This window comes from Aptenodytes patagonicus, chromosome 13, assembly GCF_965638725.1.
Source record: "Aptenodytes patagonicus chromosome 13, bAptPat1.pri.cur, whole genome shotgun sequence".
Classification (NCBI taxonomy): domain Eukaryota; kingdom Metazoa; phylum Chordata; class Aves; order Sphenisciformes; family Spheniscidae; genus Aptenodytes; species Aptenodytes patagonicus.
The window spans coordinates 17,903,422-17,918,221 of record NC_134961.1 but is presented as its reverse complement, the minus strand read 5'-3'; the positions used below and the strand labels follow the sequence as shown (position 1 = coordinate 17,918,221).

At 43.2% G+C, this 14,800-nt stretch overlaps 1 protein-coding gene across 2 annotated transcripts in view; it reads left to right on the top strand.

The window, feature by feature from the left end:
- Nucleotides 1-14,800, top strand: part of ABAT (4-aminobutyrate aminotransferase) — a 62,829-nt gene that overhangs the window by 8,818 nt on the left and 39,211 nt on the right. The window contains exon 1 of one of the 2 annotated variants that reach the window (XM_076350668.1): nt 7,638-8,106. The exons of the other annotated variant lie outside the window; for it this stretch is intronic. The gene's annotated coding sequence lies outside the window, so the exon portion shown is untranslated. Of the gene's footprint in view, nt 1-7,637; nt 8,107-14,800 lie in introns of those variants that run through there. 2 annotated transcript variants of the gene reach the window in all.

The window sequence follows — 14,800 nt, the reverse complement described above, 5'->3', positions numbered from 1 at the left end:
GGTGCTGCGGGCAGGCTAGAGGCCATGACTGCTGAATCCTTAACGATTTTATCATTTCAGGCGAGGCATGCTGCTGAGCACACTGACAGTGATGGTCCCCAGGCGGCAGGCATGAGGGATGTGTTTTACCTCTATGGATCATACTGCCATCCACCTCGATGTTCTCTCATCCCCGTTCCAGTATAAAGCAAACCTGGTTTTTTGCTCCACAGCTATTGCTGCAATGCAGCTTCCTGGAGAGGGAAATAGGATTACACAATCAGAATGTGCTGGTGGAGGTAGGAAAGCAAAGGATGAGCTTGGCTCAGATGAACTCCGCGCTCCTTGTTTGCAGTGCAGTTTTACAAGGTCATGGAGTTACGGGGGTGAAAATCTTGAGTTTGTTCCGTGGTTTGGGCAGCGGGTATTGTAAGGGGCTGGCATAACTGCTGTAACGTGATGCTTCTGCCTTGGCTGTTGTAGAAAGCAGCTGAAGGAAAACATAAAAAGGGCTAGCATGTGTCACTAAGAGAGGGAGTAGAGGCAAATGGAGATAATGACAAGCAGTGCTAGGGGCTGGATTCGTGATGTTATGGGGCCTTTGACTGGGAAGAACTTTTATGATCCCAGCAACCATCTGTGCATTGCAGTAACTATAGCTAACAAGTCTTGTGCTGTTTTTCTTCCAATCATGAAATCCAAAATGTGAGTTCTTTTAGAATTGCCTTTTAGCAGTAGTAGGAGATCAGTGACTACTTGCTTAAATTCTTATCAGTAATCTTTATTTTTCCTTGGCCAAGAAGGTGATTGGAAAATACCTCTTCTGATGCAACCTGTAAGATTCCTGGTTTTAATTTATTCATAAAAATTGGACCATTATGTGATCGTGAATAAGTTCAGTGTTTGTTCTTTTGCTTCTCTATAGATTTTGGTGTAGTGGGACTTTGTTCAGTCAAAATGGTAGTCAGAATGGTAGGACTGATGATGAACATGGGTTCATGGGTAAGTGATGTTTCAGTAGTGAGTCAAGCGTGGTGGCTACTCTGGTTGGACCTCTCTTGTTCCTCACATTGCTCAGTTGTTTCCTTTCACTGGTGTACCTTGTTTTCTCTGAGCTGAACTTGTGTCTACACTGGATGCTGTGAAGGGTTTGGTGATGTCCCTTCGCCAAACTGGGAATCTCTGGTGTGGATGGGAGACTGAGCCATGCAGGTGACAGGAGAGCTAGATGAAAGTGGAGTTCTTTAGAAAAGAGGCTAAGAAGATGCTACTACCCTTGCAAACCCAAGGTTGGTTGGGTGACACCATACATCGTTTCTGGATGCAACACTTGCATGACGTGTATTTATTTTTGCAGAAAATACGCAGGGAAAATCATGTTCCAGAGTGATCTGATAAACAATGGGAAACAGCTCACGGGTCCAGTTTTACTGTTCTGAATGGAAAAAGGAGGAGAAAGGGACTGTTTGTTACATCTGGTCAAAATCCATATGCAGCCTTGCATAACTGATCCTCTGCTCTGGCTGGTAAGCGAGCTTTGCAGGCTTGCAGCCACGTTCCTCTCATCTGTTGCGAAACTTCAACTTCTGATTATCTCTTTCAGCTACTGTCACTCGTTATCAGCAAAAAGGGAAAAGGGACAGCTTGAGATAATACTGACATAGTGCTTCTAAAGGCTAACAAAGCACGTGATTTAGTAACTTCTGTGAAGAATTATCTGATTACTGATAAATCCTGCAGTTGCATCCATTTGGTGAAACCCTGATTTTATGAAGGAGAAGAAAAATTTGCCCTTCTTTTTTGTTTTTCCTTTTTCTGAGCTGCTGTGACAGTGCTCTCTTGGGGCCTCTTGAGAGGGAGAGGTTAAGTACCACTGAAGGAGGATGGAGGACAGTGCTCTGAAGGGAAGTGCTCTGCTGTCCCATTGTGCTAGCGCTGCTTACTTTCATGAGCTATCCTTAGAAAGATAAATATTTCCCTTAACAGATTTTTGTTAAATAAATAAACAAGCTGTTTAACCTAACTACTAGCTCCTTATTCCATACTGACTCTATTCATCCTGGAGTAACTTGGGGAAGCTGCTTAAAATTACACCGGCAATAGACTTACCTTGATCTCTTTTTGATACGGCAGTCATTCCTAGTGTTTATTAGTGCCTTTGTGGCAATATTGTAGTCACAGAGGCAGGCTTGTCTGACAGTGCAAGAAGGGAGGATAGCTGCTGCCCCACGCCACTGGACAGCTTACGTTAAGATGCCTTTCTCTGCCCTTGTTACAGCATTTCTGTGGTATTTGACAGAAAGTGCAATCTCCTACCTGTCCCAACACACTAAGGCTAGTGGTATTGCCAGCTGATTTGTTGCTTAGTATTCATCGTTACAGCCTGTATTTGCAAGATATTTCCTTGCAGCACCCATGGATGTTCCTCATGGGATATCTGCGGGATGTCCACTGGCTCTCTTGGTTGTTGGAAATGAATAGAGCCAGCACAGAGCTGCTCTGAAACTGTTGGTACGGGAGGTGAGGTGTGCGGCACTGACACCGGCTGGTGGTGGCACAGACGCTGGCTTCGGGTACTTCTCACAAGGTTTCAAAACATGCTTGGAGTGTGGGTGCAAGTAGATATTCCAGAAGAGGTTATCTCCCAAATCCTTAAAAATCAGTTGTTTTCCATTCCTGCTTTTAGCTTGTCTGTAATTCCAGTCCAATAGGCCTTCTCCTTTATGAAGTGGAAATAGTGGGTATCTTCTGTGATTCCAGAAGCAGCTGACATAATATCCTGGCTTTGTGTCCTCACTCCCAATTTGTGCAGCCTCTCTGAACATCGCAGTTACATGAGGACTCCTTCAGCAGTTTCTTGATTGCTCTTCTGTGACCCCAGCACAGCTGGACTTGCTCAACTTGTAATAGAAACTTTTATAAAGATTTGCCCAGTACTAGCAGCCTTCCTAAAACTGTCCAACCCCTTTTAGCTACCTAAATGTGACATACAGAATCTTCACATTCATGTGATTGATAGCTTGTATGTACCAGACTGAAAAAACAGCGCTCAGTCTCCTGTGTGGGTGTCAGTGCTATCGTGAGAGTAGAGGGTGCAGTGTAGAGGTACCTCGATGAGACTTTACCAGTGAGTTTAGCCATTAGCACACTTAGTAAGGTCTAATTTACCTCCTCAAAATTGTGTCCAGGTATTTAGTACTTGTGTGAAATGTTGTAATGCAGCAACTTCATTATTTTTGTCAAATAGGCAATATATAAGGAGTAAATGAGCACAGTTTATGCAGTAGCCATGTGTTTCTTTTCCCTAATGGGTAACTTTCAGATTTTGATAACCTTCAGTGAGTCTTCCAGTTACCAGTTTTTCTACCTTGCTTTTAATTCAACAGAGTGCTTTGGCTCATTCACAGCTACAGTTTTTGTGAATGGGCCCAGTGAAGTACAAGGGATCACTTGAGAAATATGTATCTTGCTGAATCAGATTGCTAATAGTTTGTTTGTCCGTCTGGAGCCCAAAAATAATTTTCAAAACATACTAGGGAATTTAGCCACAGGGTCTATTGATTAACACTGCGTATGTATCTATGTTCCCTAAACTGTTTTGAAAACTGACCAACTGCTGTTCTTTTTAACCTATTGCCTGAATAAACAGGCAACAGTAGGACTTTTGAATGGTAGAAATTCATAGTGATTGTGCTTAATTCCTACATCCCTTTCCTTCTCCTCCTTTGAAATGTGAAGTTCTCATGTTTCATGGGAATTAAAGTAGTTGTCATCTGAAGGACAGAGGGGGGTGATCCCACTCTCCCTGTGTCAGTGTAAGTTATACCAGTTACTGATTTGTAAGTAATGCAGGTGCAGTTCAGGTGTGCCCTTGCACACGTGCAGCCTCTGCTATTTCTAAGCTAAGCATCTGCCCACCAAAAGAAATTCCTGGATGTTAGTGGTATTGATTGCAGTGAATTGCACTCTGTTCATGAGGCTTTTTACTACTTTTAAAGAAGAAAAACTTCCTCTTCACACAGTGTAACGTTACTGAATGTGCTAGGGTAGGAAGCAGTCTCCTGGCTAGCCACAGGTTGGAAAAGCTGCAGTGTGTTGGGTTTCCTGCAAAGCTAAGCAATCCCAGTCCTTCCCTTTATTTTCTGTTTTGCCCTTCATGATAATCCTCTTCGTCCAAATAAGATTCTTATCCTTCTGTCTGCAAATCGTTTGCTCAGATTTTTATAATTAACTTGGGCTCAACATTTATATAGTCTTATGTTTTCTTCCAACTGCATTGAAAGATTTTTTTAATATATTTTAAAGTGAACCTAGTAATTACTGTTGACAGTACCTAGAAGTTGATTTGACACTCCAGTTAGTGCTTTATTCCTTCTCTGAACATGGCAAGCCCTTAGGAGGAGTGTTGCTTTTCCTCTTTGTGCAAGTTTGGGGTCCTGAGACCCTGCTTTTTAGTCCTGTGGCAACTCTGTTTTTTGAAGGAGGACTAGGACTTTGTGCTGAGTATCCTGGCGTGCCTCGCCCTCTGCTTTGTGATACTGATGTGTTTTGTTCCCGTTTCTTGCAGGCGTATATGACGTTTAGGATTTTGACATCTTGTCTCTACCCGAGAGCTGCTATTTCTGGATACTGAATTTTTCTCAAGTACTGTAGCTCTGTGTTGTTTGAAATGCTTTGTTTTTCCTAACAAATTGTAGCAGATGCTTTCTAGAGTGTGAGGCAGGGATTAAGGAGGGTTATAGAGTTGCTTCTGGAGGAATTTGCTATCATTTGCAGTGAAATCCAGCAGTTGATAACATAGTTAAACCTTCTAATATTTTTCCATAAAAACAAAATATCCTTTATACTAACCTTGTGCTTTTACTTGGTCTTATGGACCAGTCTGGCCAGAATCTGATCTCCATTTTGACTTGTATCTTCATAATATATTTCAGAAAGATGTATTCAGTATTGATACATAAAAAAAAAAAACCTAACGGTGGAAAGACATGCTTTTGATTCTGCTGAGGCAGGAGATTATTTTCTAACAGTGAAAGATTGTGTAACGAGTCTTCCTTGGAAAACTGTGTATCAGTGCAGATTGTGTACTTATTGTGGTTGGTGATGTCCTTTCCAATGACAGACTATTCAACTAAATCTCGTTACTAATGTTCTCTTGACTAAATCAAATGGAAGTCCATAGCTTTCTTGGGCAGTTCACAAAACTGTGGATTGTAACATTTTTAATATATCTTAAATAAGTGTTTAGCAGTTATAGTTGCTTCAAATCACTGACATAAGAATGACTGGGACTTCTGCATTCTTTGCCCTGCAACAGGACTTACACGAGTCATTGTCATCCTGTTTGTGCATCCAGCCTGCCAGGCAGGGTAATTATGGATATGGAGGGGCTGCGCTGTGAGTGGAGGGGCTGAAAGCAGCCATACGTAACAGCAAGAACTTACGTCCTACCTAGGAAGCCGCAGTAGTGTCGAGCCATTTGATGCAAGGTTAAAACAAACAAAAAAATCCCCTACAAATAAAAGTCTACTACTGAATTACTCTCTCTCGGGAGGATGAGTTTCCAAGCAGTTGGACATGACATGGCTTAGCATGATGGGGCACGATGCTGACTGGAGTCTCCAGATGATGTTGTTAGCACCACTGTAGCACTTCACAATAAGAAGTACTTTTTATCCAAGATAATTTTGTTGAATGAGTTTAGCCTCACATCATGTAAGGTAGGACTCAGCAGAGGCACAAGAATTTCTTTGTCATACCTCGATCTCCCCGGAGTGCACCCTTAGGAGCTGTAATCCTGATTATACACTGAATAAGTGCAGTAATAAATTGCTGATACAAAACATTGCCTTTGAATCCAATATTTTATATGTGGTGAGTGTAAATACCTACAACTTTTCTCAGTCATTCCCCCTCTACTTTGTGATGTGTCCCTGCACTAACCATGTGTCTGAATAGGATTATTGCACTTTCTGTGATAGATTAGCTAGTTAACAAGTTCAATTTAGAGTCAGCAGTTTGTTTTACTGTCTGGCAACCAGTACAGGCCAGTTTAAATATGTCATTTACAGTCTGTGTATGTAATTAATAACAGATTTTAAATTATGAAGAAGGTGAGGGGTCAGCTTCAGTCTCTAATTTGGATCAAATCAACAGCTTGTTACTTAGGAGTGGTAAGGTATCTGTCTTACAAATGACTGCAGTTTGGGTTCCTTTCTTGACAGCTGCTAGTACTCACATGGGATCCCAGGCCACAGTCTTAGGGCGAAGGAGAAGGGAATCAAAACAGTTAGCCATGTCTGATTCCCTTCCTTTTTGGTGTTAACAGCATTTTCATTAGCAGTTTGTCTGGATGGTGATCGATTGTCCATTTTGTGTAGAAGAGCTCTGGAGAGCAACATGGTGACTTTAAACCATGTATTCCTGCAATGGATATATATCGGTTGTGTGGATGCTGGCATCGCATCTGTTGGTGTGTAAATTATCTGCGTCAGGATAATGTTATAATGGAGAGAGACTGCAGAGTGTGTTTGGTCTACCTGAACGACTTTCTGTCCCTCCTCATTGCTGTGTTAGCATGGTAATCATCACAACATCCACCCCAGCCAAATAAACACTGCTGCTGTTACTGCACTGAGAGAAGGTGGAAGAAAACGCGGTGCTGTAATAGCAGCACAAACTGGAGTCACTGAACTGCCAGGGACCTTAGCCGCATCCTATAAGCATTGCATCTTCTATCTTTGTTGCTTGCTTCCGATATCTGTCCTTCCCTCTGTCTGAGACCCTTCCTTATGCTGCACTGTGCTTGTGCTGAGCCAAGGCAGCACAAGTCTCTGGCTCGCTCTGGTTCCCTGAGGACCAGGCTGCTCCCTCATCTCCCTCCTTGGAGCACGTGGGTGCAGGTGCTTTGGTCGCAGCCCCTCGGGCAGGCTTCAAACCCTGTACTTAGGAAAGCATCCTGCCAAAATGTCACATCCCACAGCTGGAGCCTACAGGAGATACGGCGTAAAGCAGGTCCCACAGCTAGGATCTGGCCCCTGGCTCCCTGCGGCAGTGCAGCCCTGCCTGTTGGGGGTCCGGAGCACTCCCTCCTCTGCTCAAGTCGTTTTAATGCCCTGATTACTGAAGTGGGTAAGTCACCATCTTGCTTGTAATAATTACAGATTTCCTCTGTGATTTTTTCACTTGTCGGTTGCCACAGCAACGGTGCAGTGGCTCAGCCGAAATGCTGTCACAGGGATTTAAATCCAAAGCGGCTCAGCCTTTTCCTGTGCTCTGGCGCACCTTCCCTCTTGCCCCCCAGCACCATGGCAACCTGGCGATGGCATCCCTGCCTCGGCGATGGCACCCTGTGCTCGCTTTCCCTGCGTCCACGGGCCTGAAGGGATGCTGCTGTTATTTGTGCATATCCGCATCTCTCCCATTCCCTGTCTCGAGCAGTGCGCGGCGGGAGGTGGCGTTAGGATGCGTGCTGGCTGCTGTACTGCCTGCGCCTGTGCACGACCTGAAGGAACTGAACCGAACCAAGGTTATTTTATGACAGTTGCGTGTCTGGGTGTCACCCTCGGGATATTTGCAAACCAGAGTAAAATGAGGGGGTTTTATGGACAAAACCTGTTCTTCAGCTTCCACAATTCTTGAAAACTAAGGGGCCATTTCAAATGTTAGTACAGTCTGGCTCTGCATCTCAGGAATTTGTTTTCAGAAATCTGCCAAGAAGGCATTCAGGTGAACTCAGACTCCCAGGGGTCCGAGCTGACGCGCTACACCCACGTGCCAGAGGTGCTGGAGTAGCAACAGGCAGAGCCAGATGATCTCAGTTTGAGGCGAGTTGGGTATTACTCTCTGCTGGGTTTGGCTGAGCACGGGGTATAGCTTGTGGGAGCTGGTTTCATTAACCTTCATTAACTGGGGCATTCCCTCCAGCTAAGCTGCAGGGTCGCAGCTCGGGGGTTTCCTCTGGGTAATGCCTGTCCTCACTGCCAGCAGTCGCGAGCGGCTGCTGGAGGGAGCTGACAGCAATGGCATTTCTCACGAATGCAGCCAGCAGCAGCCTACTCTAAAGTGAAGGAGAGAGCGGCGTTTTCAACCGGCAAGCTGGCTGCGGGCAGTTTTCATCCAAGTCGTGTAAGTGCCTTTGCCTTGTGCCTTGCGTGTGGTAGGGCTTAGCACAGACTCTGGCCGAGCCTGCAAGGGCTGCGCTCCCATGCTTTCTGCTCAGAGGTGAATGCGTGTCTCTGTGTGTGTGCAGGCATGTGTGATGTTAAAATGTCCCTGTCATGGATATGCACGGTTAGCTGTTCCCCGGTTTGTTTGCTGGACCCCTTGTAAAAGAAATCTCCCGCATGTGTCTCCTTTTCTGTGTTTTCAGCTGAAATGGGGGTCACCTTGAGAAACCAGAGCACTCGCTCCCGTTTAAGATGTTTCCCTTGGTTTGGTCCAGGCTGCCTCCAAGTGAGCTATTTTATGACTTCAGGAACCAGAAGAATAAATTGTGCTTTTACAGTACATTTTATTTGATGATATTTATCTATCTATTTTCATGACCTCTGAGGAGGCAGTGGTAGGATGCTGAGGAATGAAATCTTACACCTGAATACATCTTATAACTGAATTTCCTTGGAGGAAGCTCCACTTGAGGGTATTTTGCAATTTTTTTTTTTTTTTTCCAAAACCACAGAATGCTTGTGGAGCAACTAATCTGAAAAGCATGGCTGTGTCATAATTTAAGCTGTTTAACCTGTTGAGCGCTGGACTCTTTTGGTGTGGGAAATGTGTGGAAATTAACAGGCATGGTTTGGATATGTTGTTGCCATCTGCATTTAAAATAATGGATTCAAAATATGCAGGCTGGAAGAGAGGTTCTTATGGGTAGCTCACTGGTAAAGTTCACTGAAATATCAAAGTGCAATTTTTTTCAGTGGGAACTATTAAGGTATGACAAACTAAAAAAAAATTTAAGATTTTTTCAGCTAACATTAGTTTAGTTGTGCTTGGTTTTACCAACATATATGTACAGTTGTGCCATTCATGTAGGTATTTTTAGCTGTTGATCTGGAACTTGCCCAACTTCTAACAGATGCTTTTTAGACCCCATTTTTTCTTTTCCTGAGACAATGTATTTCTTTCACATGGAAGGTGTAGGCACATCTCATCCCAGCTTAGCTGTACCAATAGTTCTTGAATCAAAAATGAGCTGCTCAAAAGCTTGGTGGGTCACCTGAATCCTAGTGTGCCATAATTGCAACATTCCCACCTGTTCTTATTCATTGGATTATGGACCAGGAGTCTTTTTTGTCCAATATTTGTTGGAGAGAGGGAACACAAAGAGAGACAAGGGCAGAAAGATTAAAAAAAAAAAAAAAAAAAAAGAAAAAAAAACCCACAAAGATTTATTCATATCCAACCAACAAACCCTACTTAGAAGACATCTAAAGAGAAGAACCTGGACATATGAGTGTGATGAGGCTTCTGACTGTAGATGAGTTTTAAAACTCGATGGAAGGTCTGAAGGTTTCTGTTCTAGCTTCACTGCTGGTTCAGCTCTGACCTAATTGTTGGTCTCATTAGGCAGGTGGGTATTGCCATGTCATGATGGATACTGTACAGTACTTTCAAGCTATAGACATGAGGTTTTTGTCTTGTGCATTGCGTCTTGCTTTGTTTTTTTGCTGCAGTTTTCAGAACAGACTGACTTGAACGCCAGCTGAATGTGGAGTGAGATAAGGTAGCTGTGCAAAAAGCCAGTTTATTAGGGAAGACTTATACTGTCGTGTGCAATATTTACTGTTTTGTCAAGACTTGAAAGACAAAACCAGTCTCCCCATTTCTGTTCCCAACAGTAGTGGGAGTGTTTGATCCTGTTGGTGTCAATAAATAAATAAGCAACCATGAATAACAGACACTTGAGTTTTCCTTGTAACTATGACAACTGTGTCCTTGACAACTTAAGTACAATCATGGAGTTTCCAATTACATCCTGTTCTAGACAAAGCTGTTAAGGTTATTAGAGGAATAAACAGCAAAAGCAACTGTCAGCTTGTGAAGTGTTTTCTGGCAAAAGCCATTTTGGTGGTAGATAGATGTTTCCATTTGCAGATAGCTGTGGCTTGTTTTGTTGTCAGCGTTGCTTGGTGGGAAACACCTTGGTGAGCTGCGCTCTCCAAGGACAAACCCGCTGTTCGTTGGTGAGAGTCACTCTTTGCCCTGACTTTTTCGGCTGCTGCCTGTGAAATTGCACCAGATAAGTGTTGAGCTTCAAAGTGCTCAGGGGTCTCTCTTCTGATGTGTGGGTTGTCCCGTAGACCCAGCAGACCTCTTCCACAGAGTGTCGCGGTCCCTGTAGTGATCCTGATACGTGGCCTTGGTGTTGTGGGGTGCTTGTAACCTCCTTTGCTTTTGAAGTACGAGGCTGTGGCCTTTGGTTGACCAAGTTGGGTGAGGAGCAGCTTGTTTCTCTTTTCTGTGCCGTCTCATGAGGATGGTGCTAGGTACTGTTCTAACTGAAGTCGAGGGTTTCAGCTCTGTTTTGTGCTGGCTTTATATAGCTGCTGGATGGAAAATCTAATGCCGGCCTTATATGAACACTAGATGTAAATTTTCTTGCAACTACCTCTTAACAGGACTTTCCTATTCCCGTGATGATTTGAGATAGCCTTAGTCTAGCTAGCACTAGAAATTCTTGGTGTTACTCTAACAAACTTATCTTGCAAATGCTGTCGTAAGCTAATTCAAATTTTTTTCAGAACTATACTTTGAAAAAACACCTGTTGAAGTAAAAGGACCTGTTGTATTTCATTGTGTGCACTCAGGCTTTCATAACTACATAGTCTATATTGAACTCTTAACTCTGCTTCTGGGACCAAGTGAATTGCAGTAAAATACATCAACATGCTGGCAGGCTTCTTTATTTATTTACTTTGTTGTTTACTACATTTAAGTGGCTAAAGCAGTAAGTCAAGATTTCTAATGTCACCCTGCGCTCTGTCAATAACAACTGGTTAAGTCATTCAATTTTTTCCTGCTTTGATCTATTGGATGTGCACATGCCCCATCGCCCCAAGGGAGGGTGGGGTGGTGCTTAATGATTGCAGTGCATTTTCAAACAGCGAGTGCTGTATACACTGAATCTTTTTATGTAGATACCACGATGCCGTTAGGTTGCCCCGTTCTTCCTCAAACGCAGACTAAGGAAGGACATGAGTATGTTTAACGGATGACAGACTCAACTGTCTTCCACCTTACCCATACTTAATACTTCTTTGTGAAATTGCAGGGATATTCCAGGCTCTGGGATCTCCTTGAGCTGTTTTTAGAAGTAAAACACTTGAGCTGCATCACCTAAGTCATGAAAGATGCTTGTTCACGAACACTGCAAACCGGGAGACTTGCCCCCCTTTAAAAATCCAAGGCTGTTTGTTACTATTTTTTTAAGATAGGGCCCTTCAACTCTCTGTTTTGTGGGCCCCAGACACAGAACAATATCTGCCAGAAGTTGGTGAAAAAGTTGGTGAAAACAATAAAAAATGAGTAACAAGGGATTTTCAGGAGTTTATGGGGTGCAGAATGTCGAAGGACTAGTTAAGATTTTTCCTTCTAACTTGTCATGCTGTTGCAGAGTAAGATGATAAGGCTTGGGCAGCATGAATGAGGCTTGAAAGCTTGTCCCTGCTCAGCTCAGAAGCTGCAGTCCCATCCAGCTCTGGTTTTGGCAGCCTTTCTGTCTTTTCCCTCTTTCAGAACTACTTATCTCATCTCTGACTTACCATACGGTAGTCACTGCTTATGTGACGGGGTCTGTGACTCCCTCTTCTTAGTACACATGTCCTGGCCCCATTAGCCAAACTCTTTCCAGCTTGCCTCTGATATATTCCAGTCTGATTCTCTTCCAGAAAAGCTGTTTGAAGAGCCCTGATGTGCAGGTGTGGGAGCATTGTGGAGGTTAGAAAGGAGAAACAAGAGCTCATGGAAGATAAACAACACAAAAAAATGAACTACTAACACTTTGTCATGTTGTGGGTCTTTGTAACAGTAGTTGGACTCACTGTCCTATGAAGCTGAGGAAATTAACTTTTAATTCCAAAAGAAAGTCAGCTTTGCAGTGTTTTCCCACTTCCAGCACGGCTACCTGAGTACTGCCAGTCTTTTCAACATTGTTCTTTTGTTTTAGTCACAGGAACCATAGCTGATTTGGCCTCTCAATTTGCAGTTTCTTCCACTGTTAAAAAACAGATGCAGAAAATGCAGTGTCAAAGCATGCTGAGCTGTGAACTGAAGAGCCTTCTCGCCGCTTTGAAAAACACCCTCTTTGCAAACTGTCTACACCAGCTCACCTCCAGGATGCCAGGGCAGGCTGGGGGTGTGGAAAGGGTGGTTTGGCTTTCAGGCATAATGCTGGTGCTGCCTGTGGGCTCCCGACAGAGGAGAAGGGTCCGCCACCGTCTGCGGGGTGGCAGAGCTTCGGGACCTTGGGCTGCTGCCCCTGCGCCCACCAGCAGACCCTGCGCAGATCGCAAAGCGAATAAGCCTTGCGCTGTTTTCACATTGAGGTGGATCCAAGCACACAGGAGTAAAAGATAGTTTGAGATGTTTTAAATTTCATAACAATTAACACGTAGCACGATCATACCCTCGCTGCTGTGTGTCATAGAAAAGTCAAGTGAAGGAAAACAGCAAAGGAGGAATTAATTTGCCGTTACCTCCCTGCTCCCCTGCCCCCTCAAATATGTATTGTGAAGACTTGTGGAGTAATTGCAGTGTGCAGCTTGTGCTGCTGTTTCTAAACCACTTAATTGTTCCAGTTAAATGGGTTTGGAGCAGCTGAGGGACAGATTAATGTGCCCCCATGAATTTAAAACAGGCTTCTGTGTCTTTGGCATGAGTTGCAAGAAAGAGATGCAAATCTGCAGCGTTGACTTCTCATCCGTGTCTTGCAGTCTCTCTGTTTCACCTCTTACCTTTGCATCTATCCCGAGGATGCTTTCAGAGGCAGGTTTTTGCAAGCTGCAGTCTGAAATGCAGATGTCATGCTGCATTAGCTTCTCTGCTAGCAAGTGAGAAAGTTGTATGAACTCCTAGTTTGTATATTTTCGCTCTCATATATGGATCAAGCCCCCCTGAATGTTGGGATCTCTTTTTTTTATTTTTTCAGGGGTTGTCCCTAAGAAACATGATAGTGTTAGCTCACAGAAACAATGCGTCTTTATATGTTGACAATAGGCTACTGCTGCTGAATGACTGTTGTCATTCCTAGTAACTAATTTTGCCTGTCAGAAATAATCACTCAGTACAGAATTTTAAGAGCTGCTGTTGAAAAAAATACATCCAATTTCACATTGGGTGCATTTAAAAAATCCACATATCCTTATATTTCATGTGCTCAATGAGCTTCCTCTTTGAAAACAATTTTTCTTACTAAAAGAACGTGACTCTGACTTAAACCTTATTTGCCAATGCATGTGTTTACGTAATGCAAAATTACATACAAAGATATATGCAAATACAGCTGTTTTGTACTATTATCTGTAACGACGGCCTTCGCCAGCTCAGACAGTTGCCATCAGAGGAACAATATTTAGAGAAGACTTTTATGAATCTCTTTTTCTGGAAAAGCCTCACTTCTCTGAGGTCTAAGGTAGCTAGCGTTTAATCACAAATCTAATCCAAACACTGTCCTTCACATCCCCTTTACAGTCCGATATCTGAAATTGGTGGATGTATTTTGCCTAGATTTTAAAGAATCTGAAACTGTATGCAGTTGCTCCGAAGCAGCAGTGGTGATGGAGCGTGGCTTTGCTGCGGTTTTGACATGTGCACGAGAGCCGATATCTGCTGGCTTGCAAACTGTGCCGCTGCTGCTTGCAGTGCTAGAACAAGCTAGGCCTGTGGGAATTGATCAAGAGATGGATTATGGAGGCAAAATTCAATTGGTTATTATGATAACCAAATAACATGTGCTTAGACAAGTATACCAATCGCATCGGCTGATCTCCTGTGAGAATTTGTATGCATAACGGAGACGGAAAAGAAGTTGATTTTAGTTATACTCAAATGTGAAATTACATGATTTATTCTGACTCTGGACTAGAAAATGGTAAAACTTTTTATATAACAACTGTCAAGGAAAATTAGGGCTGAGCTACTTTATTTTTAAACCTCTTGCAACAATTTTTTTCTACGAGTATTTCAGAAAGCCAATATCATTTCCAAATACATTTTTGAGCCTTTTATGAATATTGCATTTTAACCATTAAAGGACTTAAGATAAACAGTAAATATAAGTAAAAAATAAAATAACATTCTGGGAGCAAAGACGTAGGAGTGGTTCACCTAGGGAAGGAAGAGTAGGTACCACTGCAGGGAAACCTGGATGCTGGTGGGTATGACCATGTAGCGTGACTTGAAGGTATGTTTGATTTGTATGTGAAGAGGCATCTCATCATTGTGGGGAAGGTAGACTAGTCAGTTTGTAGCACAAACGCCCACGGGAGATGACTGAAGGGGACTAGAACAACAAAGCAAACCTCGGTGGGTTGTTTTAGCTTTCCGTCCTAGGTACGTTTGCACCGCACCCTGTGTTAGTTCCTGCAAAGCTGCGTTCACATTAGCTTTTAACAGGCTCCTAGACTTTTAAAAAGAAATACTTTGCAGAGCAAACTTAAGGAGGGAACTGTAGATTGCAGAAGTACAGACCAGATAAATAGCTCTGAGCAGAGGACATCAATCAAGGTGGTTAATCATTGTGAGAGGTGCTGGGCTGTTTCACCCTTTAACAGCTTTTTTCCACAGTGGTAGTCTCACTGACTTAGACTCGCATTTGTTT